The sequence below is a fragment of the Bombina bombina genome, chromosome 5 (genome assembly GCF_027579735.1).
Source record: "Bombina bombina isolate aBomBom1 chromosome 5, aBomBom1.pri, whole genome shotgun sequence".
NCBI classification, from domain to species: domain Eukaryota; kingdom Metazoa; phylum Chordata; class Amphibia; order Anura; family Bombinatoridae; genus Bombina; species Bombina bombina.
Window position 1 is genome coordinate 1086990501 of NC_069503.1, and position 27745 is coordinate 1087018245.

Consider the following 27745-nt stretch of genomic DNA (forward strand, 5'->3'; position numbering starts at 1 on the left):
CTTTAGGTCCAGAATCGGGCGGAAAGTTCCCTCCTTCTTTGGGACCACAAAAAGTTTTGAGTAGTATCCCAGACCTCTTTCTGCAAGAGGTACCGGTACAATGACTCCCAGGGAAGAGAGCTCCCTCATGCACCCCAGAAAGGCTTCTCTCTTTTTTGGCATTAAAGACAGGTTTGACAAGAGGAATCTGCCCCTGGGTGGATGAGACTTGAAACCTATCCTGTATCCATGAGCGATGACCTCCAGCCCAGAGGCAGAACTTTTTTTCACTTTCTGCAATGAGATTTTTTTTAGTGACAATTTTTTCTGCAGGTCATTTTGAAATTAAATTAATTTTATATTAGGCAATTACATTAAAACACCATTTAAATTACAATGTGTTGATTAAATTGAGAATAAAGCCATTTTTATAAAGTTGTATAACATATTACAGCAACTGAAAATCTCATTGCAAATTAGCAGCAGGAAAAAAAAAAATATTTTAAAATGTCTCTTGAATAAATTTGTTTCCTTTGCTCTTGGTCTTACATATTATATAAGGTAAAAATATTCTCTTCAAACATTACTTTGCTCTGCTTGCCGTTTGATAGGAGAACCTACACAGTGCAGCCAGAAATCAGCACTGTTTGAAGATAACAACCTGATGCAGAGAAGCTCTGCAAAGCGAAAGGGCTAACAGTTCCTGCATGTGTCCTTTCCTTTCTGCAAACGTTGCATTTTCTGCGATGACATCTCAGATCACAGCATGTTCTGCCTTGGGGACCTCCAGGACCCACGGGTCTTGCACGTCCCCAAACCAAGCATCCAAAAACAGCGACAGTCTGCCCCCTACAAGATCCAGAGCCGGATCGGGGGCCGCCCCTTCATGCCGACTTAGTCTCTGCAGGCTTCTTGTTTTGCGGTAAAAAGGCACCTTTGCCTCCAGTAACTGTGGAGATAATCGAGTCCAAGCCTGGACCAAATAGAATCTTTCCCTTAAATGGGAGGGAAAGAAGTCTTGACTTCGAACTCATGCCCGCAGACCAGGATTTCAGCCAGAGTGCCCTACGGGCTTGAACAGAAAAACCTGAAGCCTTAGCATTCAGGCAAATAATTTGCATAATACAAAAGAGCAAGATAGTCACCCTAAAACTGCTGGAGTCAAACAAATCTCTAGTTTATTTAGGAAAGTCCTTCATTACAAATATAACAAGGAACAGTCATGAAATGCCTGACGCATTTTGCGCATGCATACACGGGCTTCTCCGGAGGCCTCCAAAGAAGCGCATGCGCGAAACGCGTCAGACGTTTCATGACTGTGCCTTGTTATATTTGTAATGAAGGACTTTCCTAAATAAACTAGAGATTTGTTTGACTCCAGCAGTTTCAGCGTGACTATCTTGCTCTTTTGTATTGTCACTACGCGGTTGGGTATACCGCTTATGTCCGCTCACTGCCATCTGATTCTCCATTGACAAGAACTTATTGTTGCCAAGGGTCCTCTCCCCACTCCCTCCTACCAATAGCATCACAGCCTGCTGGTGACGCACCAGGAAGTACCGACTAGGAGATGCTACACGCACAGCTGACTACCGTAGAGGAAGCACAGACCGGACCTGTCCCGGAGTGGTTTCATCACCCACTAGGATTTGAAGTACACAGTGAATCCAAGGTATCTACTTTGCCCGGAAGGAGTTAGAGCTGTAGTAACATCTGATTGTTAACGGACTGTACCGACACAGAGGCAGAAGTGGAGGTGCAGGAGGTTGAGTAAGGATTATCCTTATCTACATACTTTGAGTTCCCTATTACGTTTATTGGAACTAAATCCTGAGTTAGGATCTCTTCTACAGCGTTTTTTGAAGAGACGATTGAATCTACCAAGCACTCCTGTATGTGTTTGAAACATTAAATAATTTGCACATTTGCATCACAAATAAAAGAATTAGCCATACTTAAGGCCTTAATTCTTTCCTGGATCACGTCGAGGGGACCCTCCCCCTCGATCAACTCAGATAGGGAGTCGCACCAGTAGGTAAACGCTCCAGCAACCGCAGCAACACCCGCTGTCAATTGAAACAAATATCCCGTATGTTGAAACATCTTTCTTAACAGAGTTTCTATTTTCTTATCCATGGGCTCTTTAAATGACGAACTATCCTCAAGCGGGATAGTAGTGTGTTTAGCAAGCATGGAGATAGAGCCATACAGCTTGGGGATGGAACCCCCCAACTATGATTGAGTCCGGAACCGGTAAAAAATTTTAAAGGAAGAAGATGGGGAAAATGAAGAACAAATTCTTTCCCATTTATTCTTAATAATGTTCGCCATCTTTACGGGAACCGGGAAAGTCTGTGGTACAACCCTGTCCTCATAGATCTAATTTAGGAATCAAAGGTTCCTCAGGCAATTTAGGCTCTGGAACCTCTAAAGTAGCCAAAACTTCCTTTCGCAGAAAGCGTAAATGTTCAATCCTAAATCTAAAGTCTGGTTCCTCCGCAGCTGGAGGCTTAGAGGCAGCAGGTTTGGACCCAGAAAGAGCACCCTCGAAAGTATCAGAGGGATCTTCCTCATCGGATAATCTTGTATCAGATAAATCCAATAAGCTAGTAGATGACCCCTGGGAAGGATAGCAATATTTGACCTTTCTCTTGCGCTTAGCAGGGCGAGGAAAAGCACTAAAGGCCGCAGACACTGCCGTTTGTAACTGCTCAGTAAAGTCTGGCGGTAAAAGGGCCCCTCCAGATAGAGGATTAGGAGTGCTACGGAAAGCTGCATGTGTATTGGGAGATGACTGTAGGGTGCGCACCTCATGGGACGGAGATTACTCAGAGGTGGACGGCTCAGTGGTATCAAACATATTAACTTTCTTTGACATGGTTACTTTATCAAGGCTTGTGGAACATAATTGAGCAAGCGGGTATACCATGGCCTCCTCACAATATAGACAGGTATTAGACTTAAGTAAAGAGGGAGTCCTGTGACGAAAGGCAAAGAATGAGTGGAATATGAGGGAAGTAGGGGGAGTATTTAAGCCTTTGGCTGGGGTGTCTTTTCCTCCTACTGGTGGCCAGGTTCAGTATTTCCCAACAGTAAGAAATGATGGGTGGACTCTCCTCATTTAAAGAAGGAAATAGTGCTGCCATCTAGTGCTCTTGCAAAAGTATAACCTTGTTGCAAAACTGCTGCCATTATAGTTCTCCAGAAATGGTCTGGCTCCTAAGCATACGTCCCTGCTTTTCAACAAAAGATATCAAGAGAACGAATAAAAACTGGCAAGAAAGTTGTTTAAAATTGCTTCTCTATTCAAATCATGAAGATGTCTGAGTACACTGCTAGCATTAAGCATCCATATGGTCTGATGCTTGGACACACATCTGGCATAAAGCTAACATTAAAAGGGACAGCAACGCCAAAATTAACTTTCATGATTCAGATAGGGCATGTCATTTTAGACAATTTTCCAATTAACTTTTATCATCAAATTTGCTTTTTCTCTCGGTATTCTATTTTGATGGCTAAACCTAGGTATGCTCATATGCTGATTTCAAACACCTGTCTGGCTGTAATACTAAGTTAATATAGTTAACATTGTGCCCACTCCTTTGGAGATATGCAGGAGTCAGCACTAATTGGCTGAAATGCAAGTTTGTAAAAAAAAAAAAAAAAAAAAAAAAAAAAGTACTGATATAAGGGGCAGTCTTAGATATAAAGTAATCATAAGGGTAAAAAGTATATTAATATAACCGTGTTGGTTATGTAAAACTGGGGAATGGTAAATAAAGGGATTATCTATCTTTTAAAACAATCAAAAATGTTAAAGGGACATTGTACACTAGATTTTTCTTTGCATAAATGTTTTGTAGATGATCCATTTATATAGCCCATCTGGTATTGTTTCTCTAAAAATCTATAGTTTTGCTTATTTTTTAAGAACATTGTGCAGATTTCAGTGTTTGTTTACACAGCTGGCATTAAGCATGCATATGGTTTGACGTCTGGACACACAGCTGGCATTAAGCATGCATATGGTTTGATGTCTGGACACACAGCTGGCATTAAGCATGCATATGGTTTGACGTCTGGGCACACAGCTGGCATTAAGCATGCATATGGTTTGACGTCTGGGCACACAGCTGGCATTAAGCATGCATATGGTTTGACGTCTGGGCACACAGCTGGCATTAAGCATGCATATGGTTTGACGTCTGGGCACACAGCTGGCATTAAGCATGCATATGGTTTGACGTCTGGGCACACAGCTGGCATTAAGCATGCATATGGTTTGATGTCTGGGCACACAGTTGGCATTAAGCATGCATATGGTTTGATGTCTGGGCACACAGCTGGCATTAAGCATGCATATGGTCTAATGTTTGCACACACAGCTGGCACTAAGCATGCATATGGTCTAATGTTTGCACACAGCTGGCATTAAGCATGCATATGGTTTGATGTCTGGGCACACAACTGGCATTAAGCATGCATATGGTCTAATGTTTGCACGCACAGCTGGCATTAAGCATGCATATGGTTTGATGTCTTGGCACACAGCTGGCATTAAGCATGCATATGGTTTGATGTCTGGGCACACAGCTGGCATTAAACATGCATATGGTCTAATGTTTGCACGCACAGCTGGCATTAAGCATGCATATGGTTTGATGTCTGGGCACACAGCTGGCATTAAGCATGCATATGGTTTGATGTCTGGGTACACAGCTGGCATTAAGCATGCATATGGTTTGATGTCTGGGCACACAACTGGCATTAAGCATGCATATGGTTTGATGTCTTGGCACACAGCTGGCATTAAGCATGCATATGGTTTGATGTCTGGGCACACAGCTGGCATTAAGCATGCAAATGGTCTAATGTTTGCACGCACAGCTGGCATTAAGCATGCATATGGTCTAATGTTTGCACACAGCTGGCATTAAGCATGCATATGGTTTGATGTCTGGGCACACAGCTGGCATTAAGCATGCAAATGGTCTAATGTTTGCACGCACAGCTGGCATTAAGCATGCATATGGTTTGATGTCTGGGCACACAACTGGCATTAAGCATGCATATGGTCTAATGTTTGCACGCACAGCTGGCATTAAGCATGCATATGGTTTGATGTCTGGGCACACAGCTGGCATTAAGCATGCATATGGTTTGATGTCTGGGCACACAGCTGGCATTAAGCATGCATATGGTTTGATGTCTGGGCACACAACTGGCATTAAGCATGCATATGGTTTGATGTCTGGGCACACAACTGGCATTAAGCATGCATATGGTCTAATGTTTGCACGCACAGCTGGCATTAAGCATGCATATGGTTTGATGTCTTGGCACACAGCTGGCATTAAGCATGCATATGGTTTGATGTCTGGGCACACAGCTGGCATTAAGCATGCAAATGGTCTAATGTTTGCACACACAGCTGGCATTAAGCATGCAAATGGTCTAATGTTTGCACACACAGCTGGCATTAAGCATGCATATGGTTTGATGTCTGGGCACACAGCTGGCATTAAGCATGCAAATGGTCTAATGTTTGCACGCACAGCTGGCATTAAGCATGCATATGGTTTGATGTCTGGGCACACAACTGGCATTAAGCATGCATATGGTCTAATGTTTGCACACACAGCTGGCATTAAGCATGCATATGGTTTGATGTCTGGGCACACAGCTGGCATGAAGTATGCTTATGATCTTATGTCTGGGCACACAGCTGGCATTAAGCATGCAAATGGTCTAATGTTTGCACGCACAGCTGGCATTAAGCATGCATATGGTTTGATGTCTGGGCACACAACTGGCATTAAGCATGCATATGGTCTAATGTTTGCACACACAGCTGGCATTAAGCATGCATATGGTTTGATGTCTGGGCACACAGAGGGCATGAAGTATGCTTATGATCTTATGTCTGGGCACACAGCTGGCATTAAGCATGCATATGGTCTAATGTTTGCACACACAGCTGGCATTAAGCATGCATATGGTTTGATGTCTGGGCACACAGCTGGCATTAAGCATGCATATGGTTTGATGTCTGGGCACACAGCTGGCATTAAGCATGCATATGGTTTGATGTCTGGGCACACAGCTGGCATGAAGTATGCTTATGATCTTATGTCTGGGCACACAGCTGGCATTAAGCATGCATATGGTTTGATGTCTGGGCACACAGCGGGCATTAAGCATGCATATGGTTTGATGTCTGGGCACACAACTGGCATGAAGTATGCTTATGACCTTATATCTGGGCACACAGTTTGGATTAAAGTGTTACTGAGGACTTGCAATTGATATTAAGCCTGTTTAACCCAATACCTATGGGAGATGTTTTCAGGGTTCCCACAGATTCATCTACTTACCAAGGACTAATCTTATGAAATAATATTTATAGGTCATTTTTTAGTAGGAAGCTGCACTGCTCAAAAACATATTACTATCTTATCTTATCTCAAATCTTTCAGTGCATACCCAGCGCTACGGAAGTTGGCAGCACTATGCAAATAAGTGATACAATTAATAATATTAATAGACCAGCTCTAATTCTTTTCTTACCAGGTAGGCTTGCTATTTACACAAGAAGCACAAGCACATTTTGAACTGCCTTCGGGCATTTTCTATAATTCATGCAGAACCCATTTGCCAGCCGTCTTGTGCAAGTTCTAATTTAACACTAGATACTAAACTTTATAGAGTAGATTTGTTACTGGTAACACAATATGTTTACAATTGTTTAATCTATAGGCTACCCCAGAGACAGAAAATTTTTTTACTTTCTGCAATGAGATTTTTTTAGTGAAAATTTTTCTGCAGCTCATTTTTAAATGAAATAAAATTGTAAATTTGTCAGTTACACTAAAGCACCAGATCAATTGCAATGTGTTGGTTAACTGGAGAATAAAGCAATATTTAAAGTTTTATAATCTAGTGCAGTAGTTGAAAATTGCATTGCAAATTAGCTGCAGACAAAAAAAAGTAATTGTAAAATGTCTCTTGAATTAATTTGTTTCCTTTTCTCTTAGTCTAACATAGAAATATAGTAATAAAAAGGTGCATTGCTCATACAAACATCTTATATTCAAAGAAAAACAGCTTTGCAGACTGTGAAAAGCTAGGGAACAAGCTTGCAAAAATCTCAGAGCCAGACAACAATCAATGCACTGCTGCTTTGCAGCACTACTGCGTATTTGACTGTTGTCTTCAAACAGCACTTTGCTTTGGATGCACTGGGTTAAGGAAAACTTATACAGTGCAGCCAGAGAACAGCTCTGTTTAAAAAGAACAGCCTAATGTGGAGCAGCGCTGAAAAGTTAAAATGCTAACAGTTCCTGTTCTTTCTGCAGACATGCTGCATTTTCTGCGATGACATCTCAGATCACTCTATGGTCTGCCTTGGGGTAGGCTACTTTAAACTGTTGTACACTTTAGTGAAGGTAGCAGAGCGACAAAAACAATCAAAATGTACATTTGAAATTCTGTGTCTATAAAATCTTTTACTTTATTAACTGCTTGGTTAGTCACTTTTGTAAAGACAGTTTACGTAAAACGGCAGCTCAGGAGTAGGGTAAAGAAATGGAAAACAAAATCTAACTCTCCTTATACCAGACAGTGCTGGATATTTTATTTAATGAATGAATCACATATTAGTTAACCCCTTACCTTCCAATGAGGGCTAAACTGCTATGTATTGCAACACAGTTCAACCCTCACAGTATAAAAAAAATGGATTGAACAGTGGTATAATTTGGTCCACAAATCTTTTTTTGACTGAAGAAATATTGACACATATGGCATATCTCTAAAAATGTTCTGTTATTCCTTCCATGACAAAGCCTACTGGCAGTGAATTAACAATAAGAGTTTTTTTGTTTTATAGGAAACTGTTATTTCAGAAAACAGTTTGTGTTCTTTTGTCAGTGAACCAATATAAAGTAGTACCATTCAGAAATTTGCCTTAAACCATCATTTACATTATCCAACTGTAACTTTCCTTTAAAAAAAAAAAAAGGATTTTAATTAAATTGATTTACAACACAGCACTGCAGCAATAAGGTTTATGCACCTCAGGGTGCCATTACAAAGAACAGTTTTGAGAAGCTTCTGATAACTTTCCCCTTATAAATTCTGACAGAGGAAATGAGGAGAATTTAAACATGATAGAACACTCAAAATACAGAATCTTTGAGCTTAGGTTTTTATGTACTCTGTAACAGAAATGGCGCGCTTTCATAGATCAGTGGTGTTGACAGTTGGATTATGCTCTTCGGATTAGTACACATTACAGAGTGAGAGCTTTATATTGTTACAGTGGTTGCATGTTTATATATTATTCATGTAGCCTTTTTATATGTTATGTAATGTTTAAACTGTGTATAAGGACCAGCAGAAATATAAACCTCTTGCACTGTAGTGTGTGTACAAACCTAAAGATATATACAGCTGTGATTGTTCCGGACTTCTGTCACATAGTACAAAAATACGCAAGTTCCAAAATGGCAGCGCACAGTATGACAATGTGCCACCTCCGCAACTGGCACTTGTAAAGAGTTAAAATAAGAGAGCGGAAGACACGTGAGGAAAACCAAAAGCATGATGATAGTAACCATTTTGTAGAAAGTGATTTCCATCAGTTTAAAGGGACAGTAAAGTCAAAATTAAACTTACATGGATTAGGTAGAGCACAACATTTTCAACAACTTTCCAATTTACTTGAATTATCAATTTTGCTTAGTTCTCTTGGTAGCCTTTGTTGAAGTGTAATCCAAGGTGAACTCAGGAGCGTGAACATGTGTTTAGCCATCTGGCAGAAGTGTTTGCAACATGCACCCTCCTAAGCTCCTCTCAGCCTACCTAGGTTTAGTCTAACCTTGGGTGAGAGTAGGTAAAATAAACCATGTTTACTAATCAGATGATTATTTTACCTGTTCAGATAGCCTCAAAATCTGGCCTGTTAGGGAGGCCTGAGGAAAACCAGTGTTCTAAACAAAGGATATCAAAGGAACAAAAAAAAAAATTGATAATAGACGTAAATTGGAACATTGTTTAAAACTCCATGCCCTTATCGAATTTATTAAAGTTTAATTTTCACTTTACTGTCACTTTAATGTCCCTTTAATCTCTTATCACACAACAGAAATCAAGCACTGCATTAATGGTGTGATTTAAAAGATTCTGCAAATCAGTTCAGGGACGCACATTTTGAAAAGCCAGATGCTTTCCTTTGCTGTATCAATTCAGGGACAGATTCAAATGACCTAGTGTTTCAATCTAAACAATCACTGCATAGAATGTTGCAGGGTCAAATAAATTGCACAATACTTTTCAGAGGTATTTTACAGCAAAAGCAGGCAAAAAAAAAAATAATATATATATATATATATATATATATATATATATATATATATATATATATATATATATATATATATATATATATATATTGCAATCCTATTTTAGTTTTCTTAGATAAAAATTTTACAAACTGAGTTTAATTAACATTAATATAATTTTTAATATATGCATATTATATAGCAATAATTAAGCAATGTTTTGCAAATTACCTGCATACAAAATCATTTATTGAAAGCATATACTGTAAACTTTTACATAGTTAGCAAATTGACATTGTTTTGCAGCTTATTAACATAACCCTTGTTAACGTATTGAGTAAATGTATTTTATCTTGTTTACTTTGGTCAGGATGAGATATATCAAGGAGATGTTACACTGATCAAGCAGTCACTGTGTAGCATGTTGCAGGGTTACAGTTTTGATTCTGCAGGATACACCACAGCCTTTCAGAGGGCAGTGGGGGGCCATTTTATTGTCCCTTTAACAAATTAACATTGTTTTAAGTCATTGTTTTAAGTCTGCCAGTACTAAAATAAAAGGGTTTTTTAAAAAAAATAAAAAAAATTTTTAGCATATTTACATATGCTAGGGTGTAGGATCCCCCCCTTAGCCCCCAACCTCCCTGATCCCCCCCAAAACCGCTCTCTAACCCTCCCCTCTGCCTCATTGGGGGCCATCTTGGGTACTGGCAGCTGTCTGCCAGTACCCAGTTTGCAAAAAAAAGTGCTTTTTTTTATTTTTTTTTGGCTTTTTTCTGTAGTGTAGCTTCCCCCCCACACAGACAAACCCCCACCACCTTGCTGATCTTTTTTTTTTTTTAAATATTTAGAAATGTATACATTTTTTATTAATTCATTTTCTGTAGTGTAGCGGTTCCCACCCGCTCCCTCCCCGTGCACGCGCCCGCCCCCGCCCTCCCGTGCACGCGCACGCGTCCGTGCGCGCCCCCGCCCACGATCCCGCCCCCCCCTGCACATAACCAGGGCCATCGATGGCCGCCACCCGCCTCCCGGTCCGGCTCCCACCCAACAACGCAGGGAGCCACCGATCTCCGGTGCAGAGAGGGCCACAGAGTGGCTCTCTCTGCACCGGATGGCTACCAAAGGTTATTGCAGGATGCCTCCATATCGAGGCATCACTGCAATAACCGTAAAGCAGCTGGAAGCGAGCAGGATCGCTTCCAGCTGCTTTCCACACCGAGGACGTGCAGGGTACGTTCTCAGGCATTAACTGCCTTTTTTTTGAGGACGTACCCTGCACGTCCTCGGTCGTTAAGGGGTTAAACCACAACCTAATAAATTGGTCTGATCTTGCAAGAAGAGCGGATTTATTTATCTTAATCTGTCTATACACAAATATCCTCTTATCGTATCTCTATCTGTATACACAAATGTTGATACCTAAAGAGCTTAATGGAAAATTAACATTTTAGTATCTATCTATCTATCTATCTATCTATCTATCTATCTATCTATCTATCTATCTATCCCACCCCTGGGCAATGTCAATTTATTTTTGTTGCTTCTTATTTACATAGATTTTATCCAGCCAATACCACAGTACTGAAATTTTCAGTATATATGACGGGTTCGGCTGGCAAAAGCAGCTAGTTCAAATTAAAAAAATAAACGTAAAGGAGCTTTTGTAAATAGTTTTTTTAAAAAATCTCTTTTTAATGTGCTCCCAATAATCGATTTTACCTACTGAAATTTATACAGTACACAGCCCTTTAGTTGCAGGTTATAACAGTGTTTTCTGTTGTGGCACAAGACAAGCTGAAGATTTTTGCAGGCTCTCTTGCATTTCAGCTGATAATTTGAGTGTGGTTATAATGAAGTGCCTGCTCTGACCTGCACAGTTTAGGAAAGATTATTTTTCTTTTCTTCCAGGATTAAAGTGCTTTGAAGCATTTGGCAGCGCTATTTACTTAAACACGCAGGGCAAGCTCACTAATTGAGGTTGCTAACATAATACAAGAAAAAAAAAACACTTTCATCATTTGTCAGTTTCATCTGAACTTGTAGAAAGTACAAATGACATGTTTGCACCTTTTTAAAGCAATATAAACATAGATTCATGAAAAATATAGCTTGTCAAGGCAGGCTTAAAGGGACATGAAACCCACATTTTTTCTTTTATTATTTAGAAAGAGCATGGAACTTTAAACACCTAATTTACTTCATTTAGCTAATTTGCTTCATTCTCTTGATATCCTTTGCTGAAAAGCATATCTAGATAGGTTCAGTAGCTGCTGATTGGTGGCTGCAGATATATGCTTTGTGTGATTGGCATTTCTTTAACAAAGGATATCTAAAGAATATAGCAAATTAAATAATAGAAGTAAATTGAAATGTTGTTTAAACGTGTATTCTCTATCTGAATCAGGGAAGAAAAATGTTTGGTTTAATGTTCCTTTAAACAGGAAGCATAGAAGTCAACATTAAACCTTCAATTATTTAGATAGAGCATTCAATTGTAAAGACTTTCTAATCTATATTATCAAATTTGCTTCATTCTCTTGGGCTTATTTGGTTGAAGCTTTAGCTTATTTCCAAGAAAGCATAAGGAGTTAAAATGGATACGAATCCCAAAATAGTTATTTTGTGATACAGACAGAGAATACAATTAAAAAAAAAAGTTTCCAATTTACTTCTATTATCAAATTTGCTTTGTTCCCATGACATTCTTTGTTGAAGACTGAAGAGATGCCTAGGTAGGCACCTGGAACACTATATGATAGGAAATACTGCTGCCATCTAGTGCTCTTGCTAATGGGTAACATTCTTCCAAAATCTACTGCCATATAGTGCTCTAGACAAGTGCACGCTCCTGAGCCTACCTCCCCGCTCACTCAATCTAGAGATAAGGCTTGTCACTGCTATTATGTTAACAAACTCTCATTAAAACTTAAATTGATTGGATAGGGCACGACATCTTAAACAGCTTTCCAGTTTACTTCTAGTATCAATTTTGCTTTGTTCTTTTAGTATCCTTTTGTTTAAGAGTAATCCAAGGTGAGCTCAGGAGTGTGCACGTGTCATTAGCCAACTGGCAGATGTGTTTGCAACACTATTTATAGCAATGTTATTCATTTTTGCAAACACTGCTGCCATAGACTGCTATTGACACGTGTACACTCCTAAGCACCTATCAGCCTATCTAGGTTTAGTCTTCAACAAAAAATACCAAAAGAACAAAGCAAATTTGACAATAGAAGTAAAGTGGAAAGTTGTTTAAAATTGTAGGTTCTATTTGATTCATTAAAGTTTAATTTTGACGTTACTGTCCCTGTAAGTATTTTATATTACAATCTTAAAGTGTTTGCTGTACCTTTTACATTCCATTCTTTTCCACTCATTATCCGACACTAAGTCATTTCACATCTGACTCGCCTCAGCTGTGCACACAGACATCAATGGATTTAAACACCATGTACCCGCCTTCCTAATGGCTGTTAGACCTGTACTGGCCTGATATTCCAGGCTTCCTTGTATATTGCTGGAATGTCGGATATGCAGAATGTAATGAGTTGCTTTTTTATTGTCCCATACATTATTATTATTATTATCATCATCATCAATTTGTATAGCGCCGCAAAATTCCGTAGCGCTGGACTACAACTGATCTTTGTTAGTTGCAATTGTGTTATATCCTGTGCTTTTTTCTGGTTTACATTTTTTTTTAAAAAGACAATTTATGGGAGGCGCCAAATGCAGACTGCTGATAAACTAGTTAATCTTTATAAAATATAAGTATAAGTAAATAAGTGCATAGGAATAACCAACTCAATTATAATATGATCCATTCACCATGTATGAGACTTTAAATAACAAGCCTAAGTCAGTAAGACATTAAACAAGATTTAATACATATAAAAATATTTTTACAGATAAAATACTATATAATCTATTGACACCAGTGTCCTTAATAAAAACAAAACTTCTTAATCTTTTAAAAATGGTTAATAAACTTCCTACTATTTTAAACATTATTCACAAGTATTTGCTACTTCAAAAGGATTAACTAGATAGGTGATTATCCATATAGTGTCTATTAGTCAAAATGGAAATTAAATAATAAACACCTCGCAAACAAAATATAAACTTAGTATCCAATTGCATACAGTGTGGACCACAAAGTCCCAAATATTTAGTTAAAAGTCTCAGTTCTTGGATGTATTTATTTACTCAGCACTTTTTTCATTTTTCTAATCAGTTTGTTTGCTGTAAACAAGATTTTTAACTCTGTAGCAAAGTCGTACCTGCAGTTTTTTTGGCAAGGTGTTTAAAATTGGTACCTTTTTAGTAACTTCTCTGTTGGAAAAACCACGTCCATTTGGTTTCTGAAATAGCAAAGTGGGGAAATGTTTCACTCTAAACCTCCGTCTCCCATCGACTGTATCCACTTCCTCCGCTGATGTGTGACCTTGTCCGTTGGTGCGCGCACTTCCTTGATCCCCTCCTACCGCTTCACCTATACACTCACGTTTTTCAATTAGTGTACAACACTTCTTAGTATTCCGGTTTAGCGGTTCTGGGAGGCTCTTCAGTTCTCATTTCTTCCTGCTTGGTCTTTGTTATATTCATCCAAGCTTTAGAGATTGTGTTCAAGTATTACTGCAGCTCAGACAGTATCAACGCGTATCGGCTCCCTTAGAGCCTTTGTCTCTAAGCCACCAAGAGCTCAATTTATCAAGCCATGGCGGATATATTCGCCCCTATCCGCCCGAGCGGACCTGCAGAAAAGGGCTTGACAAATTCAGCCCTAATAAGTGAGCCTTTGGGCAAATAATTTTATGAACATGGTCCAACAAAAAAGAAAAACCAGTGTGAATTTTTAGAGAATATTAAAAGGGACATTAAATACCTTGAGATGGTAATATAAAATGATAAACTGTGTGATATATATGCGCAATTTCCTTTATTTATTTTGCCCCCTTTTCCTATAATTCCCCTTCTGAAATTGTGAGCTTTTCAGTTCCTGTTAGAAATGAAAGTGCAGGACACGGTTATATTCCACACAGCCATTGGCTGCACACTTTAGTGGCCTATTTATACCTGTCTCTAATTGGCCACAGCAAATAATGTAACCTAAGTTACAACATGGCAGATCCCATTGTTTTACAGACACTAAAACGTTACACTTATTTTGTCAATATCCACGTTATTCTCAGACTAATCATTTATTTGAATTCATCATTCCATCTACCATTTATTTAGAGTTTAAAGGGACACTGAACACAACTTTTTTCTTTCATGCTTCAGATAGAGCATGAAATTTTAAGCAACTTTCTAATTGACTCCCATTATTAATTTTTCTTCGTTCTCTTGCTATCTTTTTTTTTAAATGCAGGAATGTCAATCTTAGCAGCCAGCCCATTTTAGGTTCAGCACCATGGATAGCTTATTGCTTATTGGAGGCTTACATTTACCCACAAATAAGCAAACAAACAAGGTTCTCAACCAAAAATGGTAGTAGTAAATTAGAAAGATGCTTATAATTGCATGCTCTATCTGAATCATGAAAGAAAAAAAAATTGGGTTTAGTGTCCCTTTAATGTCACTTTAAGGGATGTTCATCCTCATAAAATGTTTCATTATGCATAATTAAAAAAACATCTTTGGAATGCAATTATTTAAATTCCCTATTTTTCCAGTAATGTAGTCCCAATGAGGCTGAACTACATTCCATGGAATGCAGAATCCAGATAGGTGTAAGCAAATCTCTGCACAGATCAACCAAACTAGGCACAGTAACATATAAATAACATTCAATAAGCTTTCAAGGAGTGTGTAACTGGACTACAAACAAGGGAAATGTTTTCTAACAAAATGACAGGTTTCAAATGCTTTTAAAACATTTATTTTGTTTGCAGCCCTGTTAAAATGTAATGAAAACTTTCTGGTACAAATGGGATATAAAATCTGCACAATGCAATATGCTAATTAATGTGGCTGTTTTTTGGTTGTCGTTTTTTAAATTTTGTTTTTGTTTTATTTTATCTCCAACATTGCCAACCCTATTACTGACTACAAGGGGTCTATTTATGAAGCTACAGCAAACAGGGGCGTACATATGCGCCTCTGGCGGACTGAATTCTGCTGGCGGAATTCATCATTGCACAAGAACGCAATTTTGCGCTCTTGTGCAATGCCGCCCCCTGCCCGTGCACAGCCAATCATGCGCAGGCAGGAGCTGCCAATCTCCCCGGTCGGAAGGGACCAGATAGATTTAAATTCGCCACCTAAGAGATGGCAAAGAGTTAGGGAAGCAGCGGTCTGATGACCGATTCTTCATAAATACGGACTGCAGGTTCTCTTGTGAGAAATTGCAGTGGTAGGGCTGCGAAGCCTTTGATCAAATCGACCCCATAGTGTAATCTGGAGAACACCCTTCAGATTGTGTGTCACACTGTTTTATAGTGGGATGTGTCAGTGTCAACATGTAGAGCAAGGCATTATAGAATAAAGTTAATTTATAAAAATTACATAAGAAAATGGATTATAGATAATTTCTCATTATTATGCATTCAGTAATTAAAATGCAGTAAAGCCAAGTTTAAAAAAACATTTCATAGTGTCTTCCTATTTGCCTTTCTAGAAGACAGACTATAGACACCTTCCTTTTAATGTGTTCCCAATGGTCTATTTTACATGCTGAAGTTTATTGAAGTGTTTACAAAATACCTCTTTTACCTTTATTTTGCCAACTAAAATAGCTGCTTTTAAATGTGCCACTAGGCATGTGACAATTTCATATTTTGTCATTTAGAAAACCAATGATGTAAACTAAAATTTACACATCTAGTAACCACAGCCTAACTTATTTACCTACAAGAACGCTTCCTAAACCAGTGGTAACTACCTTGGCAACCCAGATGTTTTGAAACTACATTTCCCATGATACTTAAGCCCTCTGCAGTCTAGTTGAGCATCATGGGAAATATAGTTCTGAAACATCAGGGGTGCAAAGGTTAGCTATCACTGTCCTAGACTGTGCACTTCTGCCCCCCACTTAGTTGTCACCTAAACTCCAAACCCAGTTTATAATGTAAGTCAATGGGAAGTGAGGGAGGTTCCATGCCCCTCTCAAAATTGTCATAAGTAACACCTAATACATTAGCATTTAAAGTCTTCATTTCAAAGCTTTAAAAATAAACAGCATTATAAACCTAATAAAATAACCACACAACACAGAATATATAATTAAACTAAAATTAAATGAACAAAAACATTTGCTAAACAGCATTATAGACCTAACAAAATAATCACACAACAGACTTCACTTGCATTTTTCTCCAAACAGTTCTTTCTATGAATTTCATTCTGGACTGATTTATAGACAGGAAGATCTTGTTCCTTTGAAATCTGCTCAATAGCTCAGGTCTGGTTAAACTGATTAATTTCAGCTTGCTTGGCTTTGCTGTAACACAAGCGGACAGCTCCACCTACTGGCTATTTTAATAAAGGCACTGCTTCTCAATGCTTATATATATAATTTCTCCTTTTCTTGAACATTTCATGCCAGTGGGATGTGATACACTAAATAATAAAAATAAATATATTTTCTACCAGCTTACTTCACTTACTACAATGCTGGGATCGGGGCGATAAGATTTTAAATAGTGAGCTTATCTGCAAAATATTTCATATTAAAATGTCTTCTGGGTTTTTATTTACGCTTACTCTTCATATAGAACGCAATGTATTTTTCTTTATCTTTCTAGGCACATCAGGTTTCTAAATGTTGACATTTGAAAGGCATTTAAGTGCTTTTCTTCCTATGTGTCGTAGCTGTTCTAGGTAATGTTTCACCACTTGCCCTAAACCCGCTATCAATTACGAAACAGAAACACATTATGGCAGCTACAAGGCAGACTTGCATAAATTGCTTTTGACGTCTTTTTAAAAAAAAGGAGATTTTAATATTCCTGTGAAAATGGTCATATCTTAAAAGTCAATTTCAATCAGAAAATGTGAAAGCTTTTATCAAACGCGACCTTTTCAAAAAAGCTGAAACTGTTCAGGAAAAATGCTTTGAAATGTACATAAGAACAGCTCTTTGACACAATATCTGCTGTAAATACTATTTGAATGCGTCTCCATGCGCTGAAAATCTGATGGAACCAGCAGCATGCAGGGTGTAGACACTGTATACTTGGATAGCGTTCCTACGGAGACGATATTTTAAAAAAAGTAATTGCTTGCCTGTGGCATAAATACAGGACATGTTACTTGCTCTTTCTAAAATTACTCAATGTTTCTGGCAGTATAAGTCACAAATCAAAGTTGTTTTTTTCCCTCTCTGTTAGATGAGTGGATTTTTTCTTTTTAAAGTAACACTTAAAGGGACAGTCAACTCAAAATGTTTTATTGTTTAAAAAGATAGATAATCGCTTTATGACCCATTCCCCAGTTGTGCACTGAAAACATGGTTATATTAATACAGCTTTTTAGCTCTGTTGTCTATATGGCCCACATGAACTAGCACTCGCCTGTTGTGAAAAGCGGCTGTCTTTAGTGGCAGAAATGTAGAGGTTTAAATGTTATAAATTATATTAATATAACAATGTTAGTTGTGCAAAGCTGGGGAATGGGTAGTAAAGGAGTTATCTATCTTTTTAAACAATAACAATTTTGGTCTTGACTGCCCCTTTAAGTTTTAACATTTTGCCAATGCCAGAATGATTTATGACTGTGCGGCAGGATATGAAAACATTGTACTAATTTACTGACGTACATAACATAGGGTTGCTATATTAGTTTATTTAATTGCACTAGTTTTTACATTCACAGTTCCTAGTGAAAGTAGCAAACAATTTGGATATTTTCAAGCAACATAAAAACAAAAAATAATAGTCAGTTCTGATAATTAAAGACATAATTAAAGTTATTTCCAAAAAAGCAATTAACTAGGATCTAGCTGAACACATCTGGTGACCCAATAAGAAGAAGCATATGTATGTAGGTACCAATAACTAGATAACTCCATGTAGTACATTGCTACTTCTAAGCCTACCTAGGTATGCTTTTCTACAGAGGATGCCAAGACAGCAATATTAATCTGATAATAGAAATAAATTGAAAATGCATGGTCTATCTGAACAATGAAAGTTTCATTTGGACTTTTGTGCCCTTTAATTCTAAATTGTATTATTAAATAAAAGTAGCTTAAATGTAAAGGGTCATGGAAGTCAAAATCCAATTTAGATAAAGTTTTCAATGTTTACTTGGTTGACACTTGGTCCCTGTTCCATGAAGGAAAGCTTTAGGAGGCTCAGGAGAGTGCACTATGTGGAAGCAACATGTGTAGCAATGTTATACTAGAAACCTGAAGAGGGAGCTTTAGAGCAAAGTAGCCACCCAGTGGTAAATGATGCTGCATAGCTAGAAGCACTGTTTAATAAAGCAATCTGAACACAAACTGAGAGTACATCTAACTTTGGATAGAAATCCGGACAGTAGGTTCAGTAGCAATAAATTAAGGCAGAGCTCTGTGGTTTCTGCTGTTTAGAACTGCCTGCTGTAGCTCTCTGGACACATGCACACTTCTGAGCCTACCTCAGTATGCTCTCCTCTAAAAGGGCCAAGTTTTAACAAAAATATCTATAGAAAGAGATACATTTGATAACAGAAGTAAATTGGAAAGCTTTTTTTTTTTTTAAAAAAAAAAAACATTCTATCAGAATTATGAAACTTTAATTTTGACTTACATGTCCCTTTAAAGGGCAGCACAGTACTCAGATTGCACTAAAGCAATAAAACGGTTTTACTGCTAAATAACAATACAATGTTGGGAGATATGTTACACACTAACTGGTCATATGGGTTTTAATACAGTGCATAGTGTTTTAAATTTGCTGGCAGTGGGGAGATGAGGAGCAATGTGGAAATGTTAGATTTATAAAGCTTCTGAAAAAGTGATTCAGTTGCATACAAAGCCAATAAGATAATTTACTGGCTGCATTGTCTATTTTTAATTAATGGTTTAATAAAAGGTCTATTTTATTTCAAATATTTTCCGGTATCAAAGTCCTTTTATACACTGGTATAGATAGAACCTAATTTTAATTCAGTGGCATACACACATGTTGTTTAGTGCCATGTCTACCGGCATTCAAACACCACAGCTTCTCAGAAAGTCAGCAGTGGCTTGTATGACGCAAATTAAAGGACCACTTAACAAAGTATAAAAATATAGAGACAATGCAAAATTACTTAGGGCTTGATTAAACAAGCCTCTACGGCTGCAAGTTCTCTCAAGAACTTGCTCGCCGTGATTTATCAAGCAGCGGTCACCAGACCGCTGCTTCCCTAAGATCTTCGCCACCTCTATTGTGGCAAAATTCAATCTCCTCGGTCGAGTTCGACCGAGGAGATTGACAGCTCCTGCCCGCGCGTGATTGGCTGTGCGTGGGCAGGGGGTGGGATTGCACGCGAGCGCAAAATTGCACTCGTGTGCAATGCCGAATACCTGCGGGTATTTTTGCCCCGCCACAGGCGAGCTGAGGCATACAGGGGCGCGTATACGCGCCCCTGTACGCCTCAACTTTAATAAATCTAGCCCTTAGTTTGAATTTCAAATGAATAGTTTTGTTTTTTTCTTGACAATTGTCAGTTACATTTTCCTACCTAATGCATCATGTGACAGTCATCAGCCAATCACAAAATGTATATACGTATATCCTGTGAATTTTGCACATGCTCAGTAGGAGCAGGTGCCTCAGATCTGTGCATATACAAAGATTGTGCACATTTAGGTAATGGAAGTGAATTGGAAAGTTGTTTAAAATTGTGTGCTCTATCTGAATCATGAACATTTCATTTTAACTTGTCTATCCCTTTAAGTCCTCACTAATAAAAGACATAACACCGCCAGCTCTAAGATCAGACACAGTGTTTGATTCCTGATCCGCTAGTCACACACAGCATATGTGCGTATACTGCTGAAATAGCAATAACTTTTACTAGAAGCATTTTCGCTAATGAAAGTAACATTGCAAAAATTCTTTTATTTATAATTGGAATCGAGCTATGCTCATTTTCAATCTATCCCTATAACATATGTCTAACTGCAGTTTTATTCTGTTGAATGTCAGAAAAAAAAAACACTGTTCTAATGGTTTACATCAGTTTCCCCCCCCCCCCCCCCCCCCCCCAAGTATCATGTCCTGATAATCAGAGGACTTTATGTATTCCAAACATTTTTGGAATCCTTGTTAACAATTTTCTGCCCTTACTGCTTCTTAGGAAAATATAGCTTCACTTTCCTATCTACACTATACTTGATAACAGAAGATATATCTCTATTTGAAGGCCAATTAAACTCAGTAGAAAAAAAAAATACATCAAATGCTTAATATTAAAGACCGTGGTAAAAAAAACAAAAAAACAATACCATGTACTGTACATTCTTTATCTAGTTTGTCAGCATTTTCACCCTGCTACACAGGGATGCTTAGATCCGTTATCTTCTCTAGTCCTGATTGCCAAGAGCAGGGAAAGACAAATAAACAAAGTGCTTTCAGTCTTGTTTGGTTTTCATCAAGAATTCTGAAATCAGTGCTGTTAGAGTTAGTACACCTTCCCTTTAAAAGAGAAATCACATGATAAATAGACATGGTAGATTCCCATTAAAGGGAACAAATGATAGGCAAAAGTCTACATTTGGGCCTTTATCAAAATGGAATCCTTCCCTAAAAGATAAAATGATACCTGCTCCAACTATGCTACGGATGATGTCATATTCTCTAATATTTAATTCTCTATGGGGCATATTTATCAAGCACCGTATGGAGCTTGATGTCCCTAGAGGCTCACCGGAAATAGAAATTATGAAGCAGCGGTCTAAAGACCGCTGCTCCATAACCTGTCTACCTGCCCTGAGGCGGCGGACATAGATCATATTGATCGAATACGATCGGGTTGATTGACACGCCCTGCTAGCGGCCGATTAGCCGCAAATCTGCAGGGGGCGGCATTGCACCAGCAGTTCACAAGAACTGCTGGTGCAATGATAAATGCTGTCAGCATTTATCGACGTGCAGCGGACATGATCCTCTATATCGGATCATGTCCGCTCGCACCATAATAAATAGGCCCCTATATCTTAGAAAACTTTTGGGAGAGGAACCCACAGATAACTTTGCCATCACAATCTGTTTGTGTTTTAATAACAAGAAATACAGAGCAGGTCAATAGCAAATAAGAACCATAGGCAAAAACAGAAGCATTTTATTTAAATCCTGCTGCATAATGTATATTATATACATAGACTGGTAAATTAAATATATGTATACCCTGACTGAGAAATAAATATGTGCCTTCAGACACTGCTGTTCACACGCTGCAGGCAGGTGGGATAGTACTATATATGTAACAGACAATATGGTGTGTGTGTGTCACATGACTGCATTATGACCATGTGACTACTGTGCCCTTGAAACGTATGTTACAACATGGCAGCACTCGATCCATGCTGTATTTCAAAAAAATCTCCTTCAACAGCTTGGGGTAAGAGGAAGTGATAAAATAGACAGCAGTTTTCTTAAGAAAAAGTAGGTTTCAGCATTTTTTATCAGGGGTTTAATGTCCCTTTAATGGAGGTTCTATCCCAATAACTTTTTTACTTTGCACCCAGGCTAGATTGGTTGGGTTAAGGAGGAAGAGCTTAAATGGACATAAAACCAAAACATTCCATTCATGATTCAGATATAGAATACAATTTAAATTAACTTTCCAATTTTCTTTCTATTATCAAATTTCATTAATTCCCTTTGTATCCTTGTTTGAAGGTGCAGCTATTCACTACTGGGAGCCAGCTAAAGACATCAGGTGAGACAATATGACATTTCCACTTAGGGGTGTATTCACTTTTGTTGCCAACGGTTTAGACATTAATGGCTGTGTGTTGAGTTATTTTGCCAGAGCCCTAGTCGCACTAACAACAGGTTTAATGCGATTGCCACAGCACACTAAGCCTCCTCATAGCGCGGCAGAGGCTCTGTCAAGAAGAGGATTGGGTAAGCGTGGATCTCTAGCATGCAAAATGAATATTCATTTTTGGTGCATTCATTCAAATATTCCTTTCGTCAAAGTGAAAAGAATATCTGATTTATTTTTTTTCTGAATCATGAAAGTTGAATTTTGACTTAAGTGTGCATCTAAAAACCCCTTCCTTTCAATTCAACTGTAAACATTAGAGCCTTGGCAGTTCTGCCTCATCTATTCTCAAGAACGATTCTCAAATCCTTGTATTGCAAGGTCCCAAGAAATACTGGGGTGAATAAAAATACTTTGAAAATCATTATATATGTTGTTTTAAACAGAAAAACACCATTAAAGTCTATGGATATTTTTGTAGATAAATCTTTTCTCATATTCTGCAATTTATATTAGTAACCAATTGCTTAGTAACCAGCATTTGCATTACAGAAGCTGGCATGGTGACAAAATAATGATTATTCCCAAAAATTATATTTTCTTTTATTTTGCTCCATAAAAAAACATTTCAAAATCAATTAGAAAAAGTAAGGGGGGGGTTCTTTGAGTCATTGATACTTGGAAAAGAATATATTAATATTGTTTTTACTTTAGTACGTATAAAGGCAACAAAATAAAACCAAACAATTGAAAGAACGTTCACATTGATTAGGTTAGCAGTGAAGGGCAAGCATATTAGTGCTTTTATTTCTGCGCTCATATTACAAGTTAAAAGTGATATATTAGTGTTCAAGCAAAAGACTAGGCAGCGCCAATATCTGAATGTCTGATATGTGAGGAATTTAGTCAACACACACTAAAAGACTTCTAGGCGGTGCGCTGATAAACTCATGGTGCTATTGTTTGAGCACTACGCTGAAGTTGCACCAAGCCGTAGGTCAAATTGTGGAGTTCTTCTCTTACTTTTAAATTATAATTTTGCATTGAAATATAAAGTTTAAAACACTGCAAACATACTATACACACACACACACACATATATACCCAGTCCAGTCAGAGTGTAGTCCCCTTTCGTGTTTTGTATATGTCTAGGGTGATTACATGAGTCTGCGCACAATTCACTTGTTCCCAGTTTGTTTAATTGAGAGCTTGCATTGTATGGCTATATTAGGGATCCAGGTTTTGGGAGAGACCTTGACGTGGTACCTAGGCTTGTCCCATTTGGCCAGATGCAGTAACTCTTCCATTTTTGCTTTTAATCTTAGCCGAGTGCTTGTAATGTTTTGTAATTTTCCCTATGGGCCTTGTAGAATATATATATATATATATACATATATATATATATATATATATATATATATATATATATATATATATATATATATATATATATATATATATATATATATATATATATACACACATACATACATACACACATACACTTTTAAAACATTTTTCAATAATAAACATTTATTTTACTTTTAATATGTATAAACACTTATTTGAATATATTATACACGTGTTTTGTTAGGCATATATGTAAGCATAAACACTTTACTTCAGGTCTCCAAAAGTGCTACATTTTTCAGCACGATTATGTGCGCTCAAGTACAACACTTTACTCATCCCTTGTAATATAATACACCCTCCGCTATAGATTGCACTCCACTTGTAATTTAGGCCACTATATGTAACAAATGTTTCAAATAAACAAGCTGTTTACAATGGTAGAAATACAAAGGGGAAACATTATAAAGTAACAACAGCAATAATCTATTACATTATTGAACATTCTAAAACATAATATAAATCCTTTTAGGTTCATGCTGTGCAATGATTTGCATACATTTTCAATACTTGTATAAGACAATATTACCTTTGTAGAGCTGATAGACAATGTAGTAAGCACCTTCTCATATCCATCTAAATATGTTCATTAATGCAGATCTTTTCCACCGGGCAGCAATACTTTTAGGTACTTTCCTAATAGTTAAAAAAAAAAAGTTAAATTCTTTAAAAATAAATATACTATAGAGCATAAGAAAATAATAGTTATACTTTAGTAGTTTTTTTGCATTGCAAGGATTTAAATTACATTTTCAAAACTGCCCTCAGGCCTCCCCAACAGGGCAGATTTTCAGGATTACCTTGGATGAAAGGAGGTAAAAGAACCATCACCTAGATTACGAGTTTTGCGTTAGAGGCTGTGCTGTGCTAACGAGCAGTTTATGCTCACCGCTCACTTACAGACAAGATAAGTGAGGTTATCCAAGATGCCGTCCCTTCAATTCCGATTGGCTGATTGAATTCTATCAGCCAATCGGAATTAAGGTAGAAAAAAAATCCTATTGGCTGATGCAATCAGCCAATAGGATTGAGCGCGCATTCTATTGGCTGATTGGAACAGCCAACAGAATGCCAGCTTAATCCTATTGGCTGATTAAAGGTGGAAAAAGTTCTGAAATGACTTATCTTTTTACATCACAGAAACCTGACATTACATTTTAACAGGGGTGTGTAGACTTTTTATATTATATTACATACATACATACACACACACACACACACACACTCAGAAACTTCTTCTTGGGAGGCACTTCCAGGAGGCCCACTGGTGATTTGTGGATGGGGCCATGACGGGAAGGCAAGACTGGGAATGTAACAGGCAGGGCCAGGCTGTCATGGGCTGGATAGGGTAAGTCATGGGCCAGCCATAGTGCCTGGGCAGAGTGTGGTGGGAAGCCACCATTGGGAGGCACATAGGGGAACCAGCCACTATGCTGGGGGGGGGGGGGGGGGGGCACTGCTAAGCATCACTGTGGCCCTCAAGATTTAGGTTAGACAGCACTGTCCTGCCTGCTTACTTCACTCATAGAATGTGACATACATTTACCATTATATACATGAAGCTGTTCAGTTTTCAGTTTCATAAATCTTTTATTTTTTCCCACTTCACAAGTTCACGTTGTTACAGGTAAGTCTGTAGCAATGTCACACAAAGAAAACACAATTTTCTTGTATAATAGAACATGTTGCCATGGTATCAGCAGAGGTGTACTGAAACATTTGCAATGTTTATAGTCAATTTAATATTCTCCTTGTTTGTATTTTATCTCATACTGGTCTCTTTCAGTGAATTAAAAAGAACATTCAACTCAAAATGTAATTTCTCATAAGCTGATTACTTATGTATAAATACAAATACAAAATTGTGTTATACTTTCATTTTTTCTGTTATTTCCAAAGTTCAAAGAAAGACTTCAGTGAATCCAGCAGGGTCTAGAGCTGCTTATTAAAGGGACAGTCTAGGCCAAAATAAACTTTCATGATTCAGATAGAGCATGTAATTTTAAACAATTTTTCAATTTACTTTTATCACCAATTTTGCTTTGTTCTCTTGGTATTCTTAGTTGAAAGCTTAACCTAGGAGCCCACCTCTTTCAGATTGCATTTTAACAGTTTTTCACCACTAGAGGGTGTTAGTTCACATATTTCATATAGATAACACTGTGCTCGTGCACGTGAAGTAATCTGGGAGCAGGCATTGATTGGCTAGACTGCAAGTCTGTCAAAAGAACTGAAATAAAGGGGCAGTTTGCAGAGGCTTAGATACAAGATAATCAGAGGTTAAAAGTATATTATTATAACTGTTGGTTATGCAAAACTGGGGAATGGGTAATAAAGGGATTATCTATCTTTTAAAACAATAAAAATTCTGGTGTAGACTGTCCCTTTAATACTTGTATTATGTAGGCAAATTATTTAACATGCATTATTTAGCTTCTAGTTTATAATATGCAGTTCTATAAAAAAAACAAAAAATACAGAGGACGTTACTTGCTCTTTCTGATATTACATAATGTTTCTGGCAGCATAAGTCATAAATTAAGGTTCTTTTTGCTTTATTAGTTGAGCGGATGTGTTTTTTTTGTTTGTTAAATTAGAACTTTAGTGTTATTTTCTTTAAAAAAATAAATAAAAAAAATGCCCCAATGCCAGAATATGATTTTGCACAGCAGGATATGATATAATATTGTTCTTATCTACTGACAGATGCATAAGACGGGTTGCTATATTTATTTAGTTAAAGTATTATTATATCTACAGTTCCTAGTGAATGTAGAAAATAGTTTGGACTTTTTACAGCAACGTATATATAAATAAATAAAATAAAGAGTATGGTAGCCGGTAAAAATTATTAAAAGGACATACAATTGCAAAAATAAAATGCTCTAATGTGTTAAAGCATTTTGCTACTGCAGTATTGCTTGAATATATACTGCTAGTCCTAAAGCCCGTGTACACGGGCACCCCGCCCGCTCTGCTGTCTGATCCTTCCTTATGGCCAGGTTTGTCTTGTGCTGCAGTCTTTACTGCGCATGACTGCATCGGACAAACATACCTGGCCTTTTATATTATCAATTTGTCTTCATGTTCTTGCCATCTTTAATTGAAAAAGCAGGAATCTAAGCTAAGGAGCCAGACATTTTTTATTCAACACCCTGGATAGTGCTTGCTGATTGGTAGCTACATTTAGCCACCAATCAGCAAGCGCAACCCAGGTTTTGAACCAAAAATGGGCTGGCTCTTAAGCTTTACATTCTTGCTTTTTAAATTAAGATACCAAGAGAATGACAAAAAACTGATAAGAGTAAATTAGAAACTTGATTAAAATGGCATGCCTTTATCTGAATCATGTAAGAAAAAAGTTGGGTTTTGTATCCTTTTAAAGTTAGCACCAGAGCAGCAATATACTTCTGGGAACTAGCTGAACACATCTGCTGAGCCAATGGCAAGAGGCATATGTGCATAGCCATCATAGCCAGTAGTGCACTGCTACACTTGAGTCTACCTTGGTATGCTTTTCAAAATATTAAAGTAAGTTTGATTATAAAAGTAGATGAGTTCTCTTAAAATCACATGCTCTATCCCAACTATGAAAGTATCATTTTAACTTGTGTGTCCCTTTGAAGGGACAGTAAACTCCTTGAGATTTTTTCTACATAAAATGTTTAGTTGTGCATAGTAAAACAACTTTGCAATATACCTTCATTGTTTATTTTGCCCTCTTTTTCATTAAATTTAGCTCTGTGGATGTTTTACTTCCCAGAGCTGACTTTTAAAGGCTAACTCTGCTGCATATCTTCCACCTAAATGGCTTCAGCAGATAAATGCAAAACAATGCACTTTACATTAAATTAATTAATTACTGTGGCTAGCCTTGTCTTCTGCAGACTTAAGCCCGGATCCGCTACTCCAAATAAAATAAATGGTAGATGGAGTTTGGATATTGCAAAACAATTGCAGCAAACAAGATGTTAATTTGATTTAAAAGTTTTTAGACTTGGCTAATATGTTGTTCTATAGCAACACAACAGAAATGTCTTGCAATTACAAGGTGTTTAGTTTCTCTTTAATGTTTCGTGATTCAAATAAAAAAAAAAACTTTCCATTAT

The 27745-nt window shown here is 37.5% G+C and overlaps 1 protein-coding gene across 2 annotated transcripts in view; it reads right to left on the reverse strand.

Annotated features, from left to right (window-relative positions):
- Positions 1-27745, reverse strand: part of ST3GAL1 (ST3 beta-galactoside alpha-2,3-sialyltransferase 1) — a 316937-nt gene that overhangs the window by 235398 nt on the left and 53794 nt on the right. The window contains exon 2 of one of the 2 annotated variants that reach the window (XM_053715376.1): positions 24166-24272. The exons of the other annotated variant lie outside the window; for it this stretch is intronic. The gene's annotated coding sequence lies outside the window, so the exon portion shown is untranslated. The remainder of the gene's footprint in view (positions 1-24165; positions 24273-27745) is intronic. 2 annotated transcript variants of the gene reach the window in all.